The sequence below is a fragment of the Taudactylus pleione genome, unplaced genomic scaffold (assembly GCF_031769625.1).
Source record: "Taudactylus pleione unplaced genomic scaffold, aTauple2 ptg000026l, whole genome shotgun sequence".
Taxonomy (NCBI): Eukaryota; Metazoa; Chordata; class Amphibia; order Anura; family Myobatrachidae; genus Taudactylus; species Taudactylus pleione.
In genome coordinates, this window is record NW_028284428.1 from 31,072,010 (window position 1) to 31,086,691 (window position 14,682).

The window sequence follows — 14,682 nt, forward strand, 5'->3', positions numbered from 1 at the left end:
AGAAACAAGTTACACACACACACACACACCTTTGAGATATCTTATATCGAGTGATATTGATCTTTTATACAATACAAAGGAATATATACATCTGCACACATTATATGCTGATTTTTATAGTGACCCCGTATTTTATGATCATTGATATTATTCGACTCTAAAGCAGGGGTGCTACCAACCAACAAATGAATACTATGATATTCACAAGAGGGAAAGCAAAGGTTTGTCCTTTTATTTGGTGCACATATAGAGAAATTTATAAAAATTAAGTTCTTTATTAGATATGCATTCAAAAGTTCCAATCAGAACAGGTTCCAGCGAAATAGAGGTTAAAAAAGTAAGATAAAGCCTAATTGTGTGACTATTAGTAATGAAAATGTGAAAATCAAATCAAATAAAAAACCCTGCCGTGTGGATTTTATTTCTTATTAATGATATTATAGATATCTATGCTCTGTTAAGACAAGTGTTATTCTTACATAGCTCTGTGTTTATTGATTAGGGACAAAGTATCTGTCATAGATCCCTTGGTACCAAGATATTCCTATTCCTAATCGTTACTATGTTGTATGATACCTTATCTCAGTACAATTCTGACTGAGTTCCAGTATACAATCTCATATAATTTGTTGTTGTATTAAGCACCAATATTGTCAGTTGCAAGTTATACACATACTTCAATGAGAGTTGTTATCTATAGGGATAATATTCAGAGATGGAACACACATAATAGACGTGCCGCTAATAAGGCAAATGTTACATTGACATGACTCTGTCCTTACTGCATTCTGTATCTGACTAAAAAAAAATAATTTATATTTATTATATATATATATATATATATATATATATTTAATTCCAATCAATATATAGTGTTGGCAAAAATATCTCTAATTACAATTATAATCAGACCTTAATATACATATAGCTCATGCAGACTTTAGGGCAATATTGTTGAAACCCGCTGTTTGTTCTGAGAACTCAGTATCATTTATACAAGGTATTGTCCAGTGATTGGACATATAAACCTATGTGCAATAATGTCCTGTGACTAGATAGATAACAGAATTATGCAGGGCATACACAGCCAGATAAAATGTCTGTCAGACCGACAGACATTTTATCTGGCAGCCTGCCAGCCGCAGATGTCACCGGCATACACTGTGAGAGAAATCTCACAGTGTATAGCCTGACATCCGCGCTCCGCCCCCGGGGGAGGAGACATTTCCCTGTTCCTTCCGTAGGAAGGAACACAGGAAATGTCTGTCGGCCGCGCTGGGCATACACTGCCCGATGCGGCCGACAGTTTACCGAGGTAAATATCACATCGGACGGGCATGCTGGACAATCTTGCATGCCCGACCGAGCAATATTTAACCCTCGGTCGCCCGCACACATGCTACAATTATCGGGGCGATCCGCCGATATCAGGCGGATCTCCCCGATAATTGTAGCGTGTAAAGCCAGCATTAGCATCTGTTGTGCCTCTTAAAGTTTATAGGCTTATATTAATCTGGCCTCAGTATAAATAAATAGGAGCATCATGTGTTTGTTTACAGCATTGTATTTTGCAACATTGCTGCCGATCACAGCTGATTCTATCAACATACATAAATAGGGACTATGAATTAAATGTCCTGTAACTGGACATGTGTTACAATATTGTTCTATAATGAGGCAATATTACCACGAATGGCTGTTAGTGGAAAGCACTCAAATCACACACATGGAGTTTTATAACTGAACATATAACATATATGCAATAGCATCCTGTAATTGGGTTTATATTAACCTGGACTCAATGCAAACAAATGAGAGTATCATATGGATTATTTAAGAAGCCGTGTTTAGCTACAGTGTCAGAATCACCCACACAGAGTATTATCCTGTAATTTGACATATAACACATATACAATGGCGTCCTGTAACTGGAGAGATAATAAGGTTAGCATTTGCTGTGCCTTATGAGCATTATAGGCTTATGTTAACCTAGACACAGTACAGACAATTGAGAGCGTCATGTGGTTATTTGGAAAGCTGTATTTGGCAACAATGTTGCCGATCGTATGTGAGAAATGTTGCCGATCACAGCTGTTTCATTGAGCATAGACATGCAGGCTCTATCTATTAGTTGTCCTGTAACTGGACATATGTTGTCAGAGCATGGAGTACACACGGTGGGTGTGCCGACGCGCGTTTCACTGACTAGCTTCTTCAAGGCAAGACGATTGCCTTCACTATCCCAAACTTTATTCATATCAGGAGCCCAATGGCATTGTCCCTCCTGATCACGTGGTCTTTAAGACCAATCCAATCCTCATTCACAGAATCATTCTAAACTTCGTATCTCATGCAATGGTCAATGTAATTTCAAAATTTTTAAGTAGCGGGGTGTGTTCCTATCCTCCAATAGGGTTATGATTATCTCAGATGCCTATGATGGATCTAATGTGAGTAATATATATCTCAATACAACGGAGGAAAGGGGGTGTGAGCCCCTCCTCCAATCAGATATGCATTCATTCATGATCTAAGGGCCTGATTCAGAGCCGCTTGTAAGCGGCCGCTCGTTCGCTATGAGCGATGGTCGCACAACTGCGCATTGGTCGTAATGCGCATGCGCAAACCAGTCATTGCGGTCGGAAATCGTGTGCTCGCAAAACAGCAAGGGGCTGCTAATTTGATTGACAGAATGTACCGTTTGTGGGTGGTTACAGGGGAAGGTGCTTGAAAGCGGGGGAGTGGAGATCCGAACGCAAGCGTGCCTAACGGTCAAAAGGGCGTTTAATGGGAGTGCATAATTAGTAAAGGTGTGTCATCGACCACGTCACTTGGTTGTCTTTTAGCCTGAACTGCTCGCAGTGATAGCAGTAAGAAAAAGCTACCACAAGCACTGCGAGCAGTTCAGATGCCTTTCGATGTACCCGATTAATCTAATAAATACCGGAGATGACGTGTCTTGCGAACGGCAAAGGGGCTTCTTTACAAAATAGCAAGCACATTTTTCGTTCGCTCGCTCAGACACAGAGGCGTCAACAAACCGCAAAGAGTGAGCGCTCAATTTAAATAGCCGGCCCCTTTTTTGGAACGACCATCCGCAAATAGCTTCCGGCTCTGAATCAGGCCCTAAATTACTTGTTGTTTAAACATTCAAATCATAATATTAGTCATTACTATACATATAAATAACACGATTGGTTTGGGAAGGGGGGACACAGGATAAATTTATTTCCAGATCTTACATAGTATTGATTAGCTTTTATATTTAAATAATGAAAAAACAAAAAATAATAAATACAATATATGAGAAAAATAATAAATAATGAGAAGAGAGAAATTGAGTATTAAACCAAGGGAAAGGCTGATGGGGTTACCACTAATTAATATTCAATATATTAATATATATACCTGTATATTGATATAAGTGTAAGAACCTGTAGTGATATATAAAAAGGGAAAGTAATGATAGTACTATTACTTAGTGATTGGGGCCATGTGAAAAGTGACTATGATGTATTGTGAATATATACTGTACATATGATAAATCTATAATTACTTAGCATCTTGATATTATTCTAATAATAGAAACTCATAATGTTTAATTCATAAACAACAACATGTGCATATGTTATGAAATATATATAATGTTCTCATATTTCTCCATCGATGTCCTTTTATATTCCAACAGATTATTCAGCAGGTTCCCCTATCCGTATTTCATCGGTAAGTATGGTTTCCCATTTTGAGTTCTTTGTCAATAATAGTATTAATATTCAATAAAATTTAATTATTTTCATAAATTTCATATTGAGCAAATCCCCCTGTCAAGATTCCGTCCAATCAGTAAGTATAATGATATAATTACCTGTCTTTTAGGTTCTTTTTCTGTAATGATATTAGCCAATGAACTTGCAATTTTTATTCAAAAATATGAATAATCTATTCATACTTCGGAGATATATTATATCACTGTCATGGGAAGGGTTTTTCGGCATGGTGGTCACCGGGTATAACCTGTGAGGTCATTGTGGCGGGTCTCTGCCAGCGATGCTGGTGTTTGGCGAGGGGCATTGGCTGCTCGTGGTTCTGTGCGGGCACATTGTCACTGAGGCCTGGTGGTGTTTCCGTTGCGTTTGGCAAGGGGCGCCGCCATCTTGCCTCAGATCATGTGATTCAAGCTGTCCAATCCTGGTGGGTCATGTGCTCTTTCTAGCCAGTCACAGCGCGGCACCTGGTATTTAGGAAGGTCCAGAGCCTTCATTCATTGACAGTGCAATGTGTTTCTCAGCAGCGGCTGAGAGAGTACCTGTGCATTTGGGTTGCTGTCATGATATCTAAAGAAATGCTTGACTACTGTGGTAAGAGGTCTAAATTTTGCCAGATCTTGGTTGGCATTCTGAATTGTTCCAACGTGTTCCAATATTCTTACTTTAAGGGGTCTTGATGTTTTGCCCACATAAACCTTACAACAGGGACATTCCAGGTGGTATACAGTCCCTATTGTGGTACATGTAATATAATTTTGAATGGTCCACTTTTTTTTGTATTTATCAAAGGACTGTTTTTTGGGGGTCATGTATTTACAGGCCTTACATTGTCCACACTTATATGAACCTTTTTTGTTGAACAGTGATTTTTTTTTATTTGAAGTCATATGGCTGTGTACCAATCTATTTTTTTATATTATATGATCTCCTCCAACTCATTTGAATGGTTGATGGTAGAATTTTTACCAATTCACTGTCCGTCTGAAGTACTGACCAGTGTTTTTGGAGGATGTTCTTAATCTCCCTCCATTGGGCATTAAAATACCTACAAATCTGATCGGTTCCTCTCTATGTTGTTTGACTTTTGGTTTCAACAGTGTTTCTCTTGGTATTTTTTCAGTCTCCTTAATTGTTCTTTTAATTAGCTTGTTACTATATCCCCGATTTTTAAGACTCTCTTAGTTGTTGTTTCCGAAAGTAAAACAAATCTGGGGTAGAACAATTTATTTTTGACCGTAGTATTTCCCCTTTCAGAATTGCACAAATGGTAGATGGTAAATGGGAACTAGTTGAATGCAAAATACTGTTCGTGGCATTTTCTTTCCTGAACATGTCTGTAATGATTTGACCTCCTTCATCAATCTTGATAGTTAGGTCTAAGAAACTAATTTCTTTTTGACTCATAATATAGGTTAATTTTAAACTGAGGTAATTCTTGTTCAGAAGTGTGATGAATTCTTCTAATTTTTCCTGGTCGCCATCCCATAATATCAAAATGTCGTCAATGTAATGGAGGTACATTAAGATGTTCTCAGATTAATTATCATGTTGTTCATGGAAGACCTTCTCCTTCTCCCACCACCCCAGGTAGAGGTTGGCTTAAGTGGGAGCACACACTGTCCCCACTGCCGTCAGTCTAACCTGGAGGTAGTGGCACTCGTTACAGACAAAGTAGTTTTTTGTTAATACAAAATTGAGTAGTGTGGTGACAAACTCATTGAATTCACTTGATACTCCCATGTTCAGAAAATAATTCACTGCTTGAATACCATTTTCATGCATTATGCTGGTATTTAAGCTTTCTACATCGCACGAGCCCAACCATACTCCAGAATTTATGTTCAAATCTTGTAGTTTATTAAGAACATCCATCATATCTCTCACATACGATGGTAAGGTCAAAACATGACGTAAATGTTGATCCATGAAGATACTTGCCTTCTCTGTGAGATTGCCCACTCCCGATACTATAGGTCTCCTGGGGGGGGACTTTCACATTTTTGTGAACTTTTGGGAGAAGGTATAGTGTGGAGGTTTTTGGATCATATACCTTCAGAAATTCAAAATCACATTTCTTGATGATCCCATTCTTGAAGGCTGTGGTAATTAGGCCAGTGTATTGTTTAAGAAAATTTGAGTCGGATTAAGAATAAGTTGTTGATAGCAACTTCTATCATTTAGTTGTTTATTTAATTCCTCAACATACTTCTGTTTTGGCCATTAAACAATATTACCCCCCTTATCTGAAAGTTTTATCAATATATCTTGCCATCTGGCATTTGGTCAAGTGCTTTTCTTTCACCTTTGGTGATGTTTTCCATATATGGTTTGTTCTGGGTGAATAATTGATCTAAATCTTTGGAGACTAACTCCTGATATACCTGAACTACTTGGCAAATTTTGCTGTCAGGAAAGAATGTTGATTTTTTCTTTAATTTGGAACCGTCAAATGGTGTTTGAAAATTGTGTGGTGAATCATTACCCTCTTCTAGATCTTCCAGTATCTCTAATATGGGTCAGTCTTCTATTTGTAGTGTGTTACCAATATAGTTGGATACTGTATATTGTTCTCTTTGTTGAGTCTGATTGAGGAAGTATTTCTTAAGGAGTATTTTCCTAGTAAACAGATGTAAGTCCTTTTCAACATCAAACCTGTCGAGTCTTTGAGTAGGGGAGAATGAGAGTCCTTTACTTAATATTGATATCTGGTCCTCATTAAGAATCATCTCTGTTAAGTTGATGACCCTTAGAGAATCATTGTGTCTTGTATCTATCATTATTTCCGATGTCTCCGCTGTTCTCTGGGCTCCTCTCTCCAATCCAGGATTTCTCTTTTTCTCCTTCCTCCTCTTGCTCTTCCTTGTCTTCCGCCATCCATTTCTATATTGGTTTTCACTGTTTTGGGGATTTGACCTAGAAAATCCCTTCTATAGTTGTTAGTGAGGGACATTTTGCTCGTACTCTCCCCTTCCAAAGAGTCTGCTTCTGATGTACTATAGTTGAGAGAGTTCGAATTCCTGTTATATTGTTTCTTTACATTCCATTTATATACTTTGTTTTGTAGCTAATCTTCTCAATCTCTTTGGAATTTCCTAAGTTTCCTCTCTACTATATCCTCCTCATATTTCTCGACCTCTTTCTTATATTTCTCATACCTTTGCTGGAGTTTTTCTAAGGATTCATAGGGTTTTAGTTTATCCCCAAGTTTTATTATTTCTTGACTCAACTGGTCTAAGATGATCTCATCATTATTTAATTAGTATCACAATTAGGGCCTTAGAGCATTGTGTTAATATTGTATCCCATTCGTGTTTCAGATCATTATTAGCTAAATCATACATCGGGAAGTTTTATTCTCAGACCTCTAGGGATTAAATCATTCTTCAGATAGTTATTAAAAGTGGTTTTGTTCCACCATGTCTTACTTTGTTTCTTGAGTGTAGTCTTTAATGTATATATCTCATCTGACCAATCTTTGGATGTTAAATCTTGCTTATCAGGATTAGTATTGAACAGGTTCCAGCGAAATAAAGGTTAAAAAAGTAAGATAAAGCCTAATTGTGTGACTATTAGTAATGAAAATGTGAAAATAAAATCAAATAAAAAAACCCTGCCATGTGGATTTTATTTCTTAGTAATGATATTATAGATATCTATGTTCTGTTAAGACAAGTGTCTTAACAGAACTACTCAATTTTGTATTGACAAAAAATTACTTTGTCTGTAACGAGCGCCACTACCTCCAGATTAGAGGAACGGCAATGGGGAGGGACAGCATGTGCTCCCACTTATGCCAACCTCTACCTGGGGTGGTGGGAGAAGGAGAAGGTCTTCCACGAACAACATGATAATTACACTGAGAACATCTTAATGTACCTCCGTTACATTGACGTCATTTTGATATTATGGGATGGCAACCATGAAAAATTAGAAGAATTCATCACACTTTTAAAGTAAAATTAACCTATGTTATGAATCAAAAAGAAATTAAAAGATTGATGAAGGAGGTCAAATCATTACAGACATGTTCAGGAAAGATACCGCCACGAACAGTATTTTGCATTCAACTAGTTCCCATTTACCATCTACCATTTGTGCAATCCCCGAAAGGGGAAATACTATGGACAAAAAGAAATTGTTCTACCCCAGATTTGTTTTACTTTCGGAAACAACAACTAAGAGAGTCTTAAAAATCGGGGATATAGTAACAAGCTAATTAAAAGAACAATTAAGGAGACTGAAAAAATACCAAGAGAAACAGTCCTGAAACCAAAAAGTCAAACAACATAGAGAGGAGTCAATCAGATTTGTAGGGATTTTAATGCCCAATGGAGGGAGATTAAGAACATCTTCCAAAAACACTGGTCAATACTTCAGACGGACAGTGAATTGGTAAAAATTCTACCATCAACCATTCAAATGAGTTGGAGGAGATCATATAATATAAAAGATAGATTGGTACACAGCCATATGACTTCAAATAAAAAAAAATCACTGTTCAACAAAAAAGGTTCATATAAGTGTGCACAATGTAAGGCCTGTAAATACATGACCCCCAAAAAATGGTTCTTTGATAAATACAACTAAAAGTGGACCATTCAAAATTATATTACATGTACCACAATAGGGACTGTATACCACCTTGAATGTCCCTGTGGTAAGGTTTATGTGGGCAAAACATCAAGACCCCTTAAAGTAAGAATATTGGAACATGTTGGTACAATTCAGAATGCCAACCAAGACCTGGCAAAATGTAGACCTCTTACCATATTAGCCAGGGATTTCTTTAAATATCATGACAGCAACTCAAATGCCCTCAAGGCATTTGGAATGAAACATGTCCAGATGGGAATTTGAGGGGGAAATCTTGACGAAGAATTATTAAAAGAAACTAAATGTATCTTTCTGATGGATAGCATGCATCCAAGAGGCCTAAATGAAAACAACAGTTATGCCCCAGTTCGTTAAATTATAGGTTAACTTATGAACCAATATTAACATCTATGTTAATGAATATATGCGATCAAACCACATCTCTACTGAAATATATGTATGAAGAGAGCAAATGACTTTATACTGATAACCATTTTGTTCTATAACATATGATTAAGTTCTAGATTTAGTGCTGGTTTCCAAATAGCCTAATTAAGGAAGAAAAATTACTTTTATCTATATTTATATTGATTCATAAGTACATATAAACTTATGGTAATATGTAATTTTTAGTGTATTCCCTTTCACTCCTGGTACTATTAGGGAAAACTATCATGACTATCTGAGAAAGAATCAGTTGTGGACATAATCACGTCTGATAAAATTAAGTAACAAGAAGTGATTATTTTTGAATAAAAAATAGCAAGTTAATTTGCTAATATCATTACAGAAGAAGAACCTAAAAAACAGGTAATTAAATCATTATACTTAACGATTGGATGGAATCTTGACAGGGGGATTTGCTCAATATGAAATTTATGAAAATAATTAAATTTTATTGAATATTAATACTATTATTGACAAAGAACTCAAAATGGGAAACCATACTTACCGATGAAATACGGATAGGGGAACCTGCTGAATAATCTGTTGGACTATAAAAGAACATCGATAGAGAGATATGAGAACATTATATATATATATATATATATATATATATATATGTCATAACATATGCACATGTTGTTGTTTATGGATTAAACATTATAAGAGATTTTATTATTAGAATATCAAGAGGCCAAGTAATTATAGATTTATCATATGCATATATTCACAATACATCATATTCACTTTTTCACATGGCCCCAATCACTAATAATGAATATTTTTTTCCCCTTTCACTCGTTTTGTCACTTTAATTGGTACACCTATACCTCCTAATTTACTATATGGTTTTCATCACTATTCTAACACATATGATTGTGTTGCCCCCCTTTTTTCCTAGCTTTCCCTTCATTTTCACTATTTCACAGAATTCACTTATGTGAATCTGTAATATTAATTTCACGTGATTGAACACTTACTAGCTATTAGGATTTTAATATTCTCACTAAATAATAGTACTATAATTACTTTCCCTTTTTCTATATCACTACAGGTTCTTATACATATATCAATATGTATATTAATATATTGAATATTAATTAGTGGTAACACCATCAGCCTTTCCCTTAGTTTAATACTCAATTTCTCTCTTCTTCTCATTTATTATTTTTCTCAAATATTGTATTTATTATTTTTTGTCTTTTCATTATTTAAATATAAAAGTAAATTATTACTATGCAAGATCTGGAAATAAATTTATCCTGAGTCTGCCCTTCCCAAACCAATCGTGTTATTTATATATATAGTAATGACTAATATTATGATTTGTTTGCTTAAACAACAAGGAATTTAGATCATGAATGAATGAATATCTGATTGGAGGAGGGGCTCACACCCCCTTACCTCCATTGTATTGAGATATATATTACTCACGTTAGATCCATAACATGCATCTGAGATAATCATAACCCTATTGGAGGATAGGAACACACCCCTCTTAAAAATTTTGAACGACATTGACCATTGCATGAGACACAAAGTTTAGAGTGATTCTGTGAATGAGGATTGGAATGGTCTTAAAGACCACATGATCAGGAGAGACAATGCCATTGGGCTCCTGATATGAATAAAGTTTGGGACAATGAAGGCAATCGTCTTGCCTCGAAAGAGCTAGTCAGTGAAATGCGCGTCGGCACACCCGCTGTGTGTACTCCATGCTCTGACATCATATGTCCAGTTACAGGACAACTAATAGATAGAGCCTGCATATCTATGCTCAATGAAACAGCTGTGATCTGCAACATTGTTGCCAAACACAGCTTTCCAAATAGCCACATGATGCTCTCAATTGTCTGTACTGAGTCTAGGTTAACATAAGCCCATAATGCTCATAAGGCACAGCAAACGCTAACCTTATTATCTGTCCAGTTACAGGACGCCATTGTATATGTGTTATATGTCAAGTTACAGGACAATACTCTGTGTGGGTGATTCTGACACTGTAGCTAAACACGGCTTCTTAAATAGGCCACATGATACTCTCATTTGTTTGCATTGAGTCCAGGTTAATATGAAACCCAATTACAGGACGTCATTGCATATATGTTATATGTTCAGTTATAAAACTCGATGTGTGTGATTTGAGTGATTTGCACTAACAGCCATTCATGGTAATATTGCCTCATAGAACAATATTGTAACATGTCCAGTTACAGGACATTTAATTCATAAACCCTATTTATGTATGTTGATAGAATCAGCTGTGATCGGCAGATTAATATAAGCCTATAAAATTTAAGAGGCATAACAGATGCTAATTGTTATCTATCTAGTCACAGGACGTTATTGCACATAGGTTATATGTCCAGTCACAGGACAATACCTTGAATATATGATGCTGAGTGCTCAGTACAAATAGCGGGTATCAACACTATTGCCCTAAAATCTGCATGAGCTATATGTATATTAAGGTCTGATTATTATTGTATTGAGAGATATATTTCCCAACAATATATATTGGTTGGAATTAAATATACCAGACATTAATATATATATATATATATATATATATATATATATAAATAATTTTTTTTGAGTCAGATATAGAATGCAGTACGGACAGAGTCATGTCAAAGTATCATTCGCCTTATTAGCGGCACATCTATTACGTGTGTACAATTTCTGAATATTATCCCTATAGATAACAACTCTCATTGAAGTATGTGTATAACTTGCAACTGACAATATTGGTGCTTAATACAACAACAAATTACATGAGATTGTATCCTGGAACTCAGTCAGAAGTGTACTGAGATAAGGTATCATACAACATAGTAACGATTAGGAATAGGAATATCTTGATACCAAGGGATCTATGATAGATCCCTAATCAATAAACACAGAGCTATGTAAGAATAACACTTGTCTTAACAGAGCATAGATATCTATAATATCAGTAATAAGAAATAAAATCTACACGGCAGGGTTTTTTATTTGATTTGCACATTTTCATTACTAATAGTCACACAATTAGGCTTTATCTTACTGTTTTAACCTCTAATTCTCTGGAACCTGTTCCAATTGGAACTTTTGAATGCATATCTAATAAAGAATTTATTTTTTTTATAAATTTCTCTATATGTGCGCCAAATAAAAGGACAAACCTTTGCTTTCCCTCTTTTTGTGAATATCGTGATATGGATCTTGAAATATATTAGCTTCCAGGTGACACATGAACAAATTTATTCACAGAACAAAGCCATCAAGTCAGACTGGACCTCTCAATACCATTTGTTATTAGTGACAGTAGATACAGAAGAATGGATCCTGTATAAATGATGATGCAATACATTCATACATGACTCCCTCTTTCACAAAATTATGGTTTGGTTTGTTTTTGAATGAGATCTATTTACAAAGCATACCCAATACACACAAAATCATTTTATTGGAATCATTGCACTTGATGGTTCAGTCAGCACACTTCATGTTGCATGCCTATTCTCTGCAAACTAGAAGTACAACCCTTTCCATTTTATTACTACCTATTATAATAAAAGTAACTTTTCAGTGTCTTTTTTATGAAAATGCTGTTGGTTTAGCCTCATCTATGGTGTAAATTTATAACGAGAGTCCAGGCGTGTAAAAATACAATAAATATGTTGCAATTTTGTGTATATGATGAAGCCTCTTATTACATCGCTCAGAATGCATCTGGAAATGTGCTCCTAAAGTACCGTATATACTCGAGTATAAGCCGAGTTTTTCAGCACATTTTTTGTGCTGAAAAAGCACCTCCTCGGCTTATACTCGAGTCATGCCCGCATGGTACGCTGCTGAGTAGCGTACCATGCGGGCCGCGGTGCAGACTGTGTCACTGTGACACAGCCTGCACCGCGTGTGTAGCGCTGACCGGACGGAGTTCGGTCAGCACTACACACTGCTAAACACACAGCCGCCGGAGCCGGCAGCTATGTGTTTGGTGTAATCAGCAGCCGCTGAGAGTCTGTCAGACTCTCAGCGGCTACTGCTGCTCCCACTGAGGGAGCCATCTTCCGGCTCCCGCAGTGGGTAATGGGGGAGACGTCGTCATGACGACGTCTCTCCCATTATGCAAAGCGGCGGAGGAGCCTGTAGCAGCGTCGGGACCAGGAGCGGGGTTACATGTAAGTGTTTTTTTTTTTACATTTCTTTCTACTGGGGGGGGGGTACTACCAGGGGGGGATATCGCTACTGGGGGCACTACCAGAGGGGGGGATTAATAAAGGGGGAACTACCAGGGGGGGATGTTGCTACTGGGGGCACTACCAGGGAGGGGGGGAATACTGGGGGCACTACCAGGGGGGATGTTGCTACTGGGGGCACTACCAGGGGGGGTTAATACTGGGGGCACTACCAGGGGGGGATATTGCTACTGGGGGCACTACCAGGAGGGGGATTAATACTGGGGGCACTACCAGGGGGGGATGTTGCTACTGGGGGCACTACCAGGGGGGGTTAATACTGGGGGCACTACCAGGGGGGGATATTGCTACTGGGGGCACTACCAGGGGGGGATTAATATTGGGGGCACTACCAGGGGGGATGTTGCTACTGGGGGCACTACCAGGGGGGGGATTAATACTGGGGGCACTACCAGGGGGGGATATTGCTACCGGGGGCACTACCAGGGGGGGATATTACTACTGGGGGCACTACCAGGGGGGGATATTACTACTGGGGGCACTACCAGGGGGGGATATTACTACTGGGGGCACTACCAGGGGGGGATTACTACTGGGGACAGTACCAGAGGAGGGATTACTACCAGTAGCTGCTGCATTTCCCACCCTAGGCTTATACTCGAGTCAATAAGTTTTCCCAGTTTTTTGTGGTAAAATTAGGTACCTCGGCTTATATTCGGGTCGACTTATACTCGAGTATATACGGTAAATATGAAGCTGCAAAATGTATCCCATAAAAATTAGCATGAAACCTGAAGATTTTGCATTATGTAAATAATTGATTAGTTAATGAAGATATAATAACATTTTGCTACCATTATAAGTGTCTAGTGGTGTGCATGGCCTGATGATGGAAGGGGCACTAAAGTGGAACTCTGTTGCAGCAATCTCCCCCAGAACCATCCCAAGGATGCATACAGTCAGACACCAGCTACAGAAACATCCCCTTTCTTTTTATTACATCCTGCCACTAATTATGCACCAAGGTCTCATCACACATCTGAATGGCAGGCTCAAACAAGCAATACAGGAGTATACTTACACCAACTGGCATCATATTGCCTCAAGTGCTGCTGGATAACAACGGAATCCCATTTGTACTGTGATCTTACACCCTTGTAATCACCATAAAATACTCTTCTAATATACAGTACTACACCAGGACATCTTCCTGCTGTACTGAGATACCTTATACCAATGTGCAGCAGTGTAGATCCCTTCACATGGAATTGGTATGAAATACCGTCGGCTGCATGGCCGGCGGTTCGATTCCCGTCAGCGGCAGCCTGACAGGAGCAGAGTGCGATGCAGCGGAAGCCCGACAGCGCTGGAAATCCCGATCGTGGATAGGTGAGTATTTACTAATCTAACCTAACCCCCCTAACCCTAACCCTCCTTAGGGGTGCCTAACCCTAACTTCCCCCCCAAGTGCCTAACCCTAATCCCCCCTCTAAGTGCCTAACCCTAACCACCCCCTTCCCCGCTGCCTAAACCTAAGTCCCCCGGGGGGGTGCCTAACTCTAAGTCCCCCCCGGGGGTGCCTAACCCTAACCCTCCCTCCCCCTAGCCTAACCCTAACCCTCCCGGGGGGGTGCCTAACTCTAAGTCCCCCCCGGGAGCCCTAAACCTAACCCTCCCCCCCCCGCGGCTGTCCG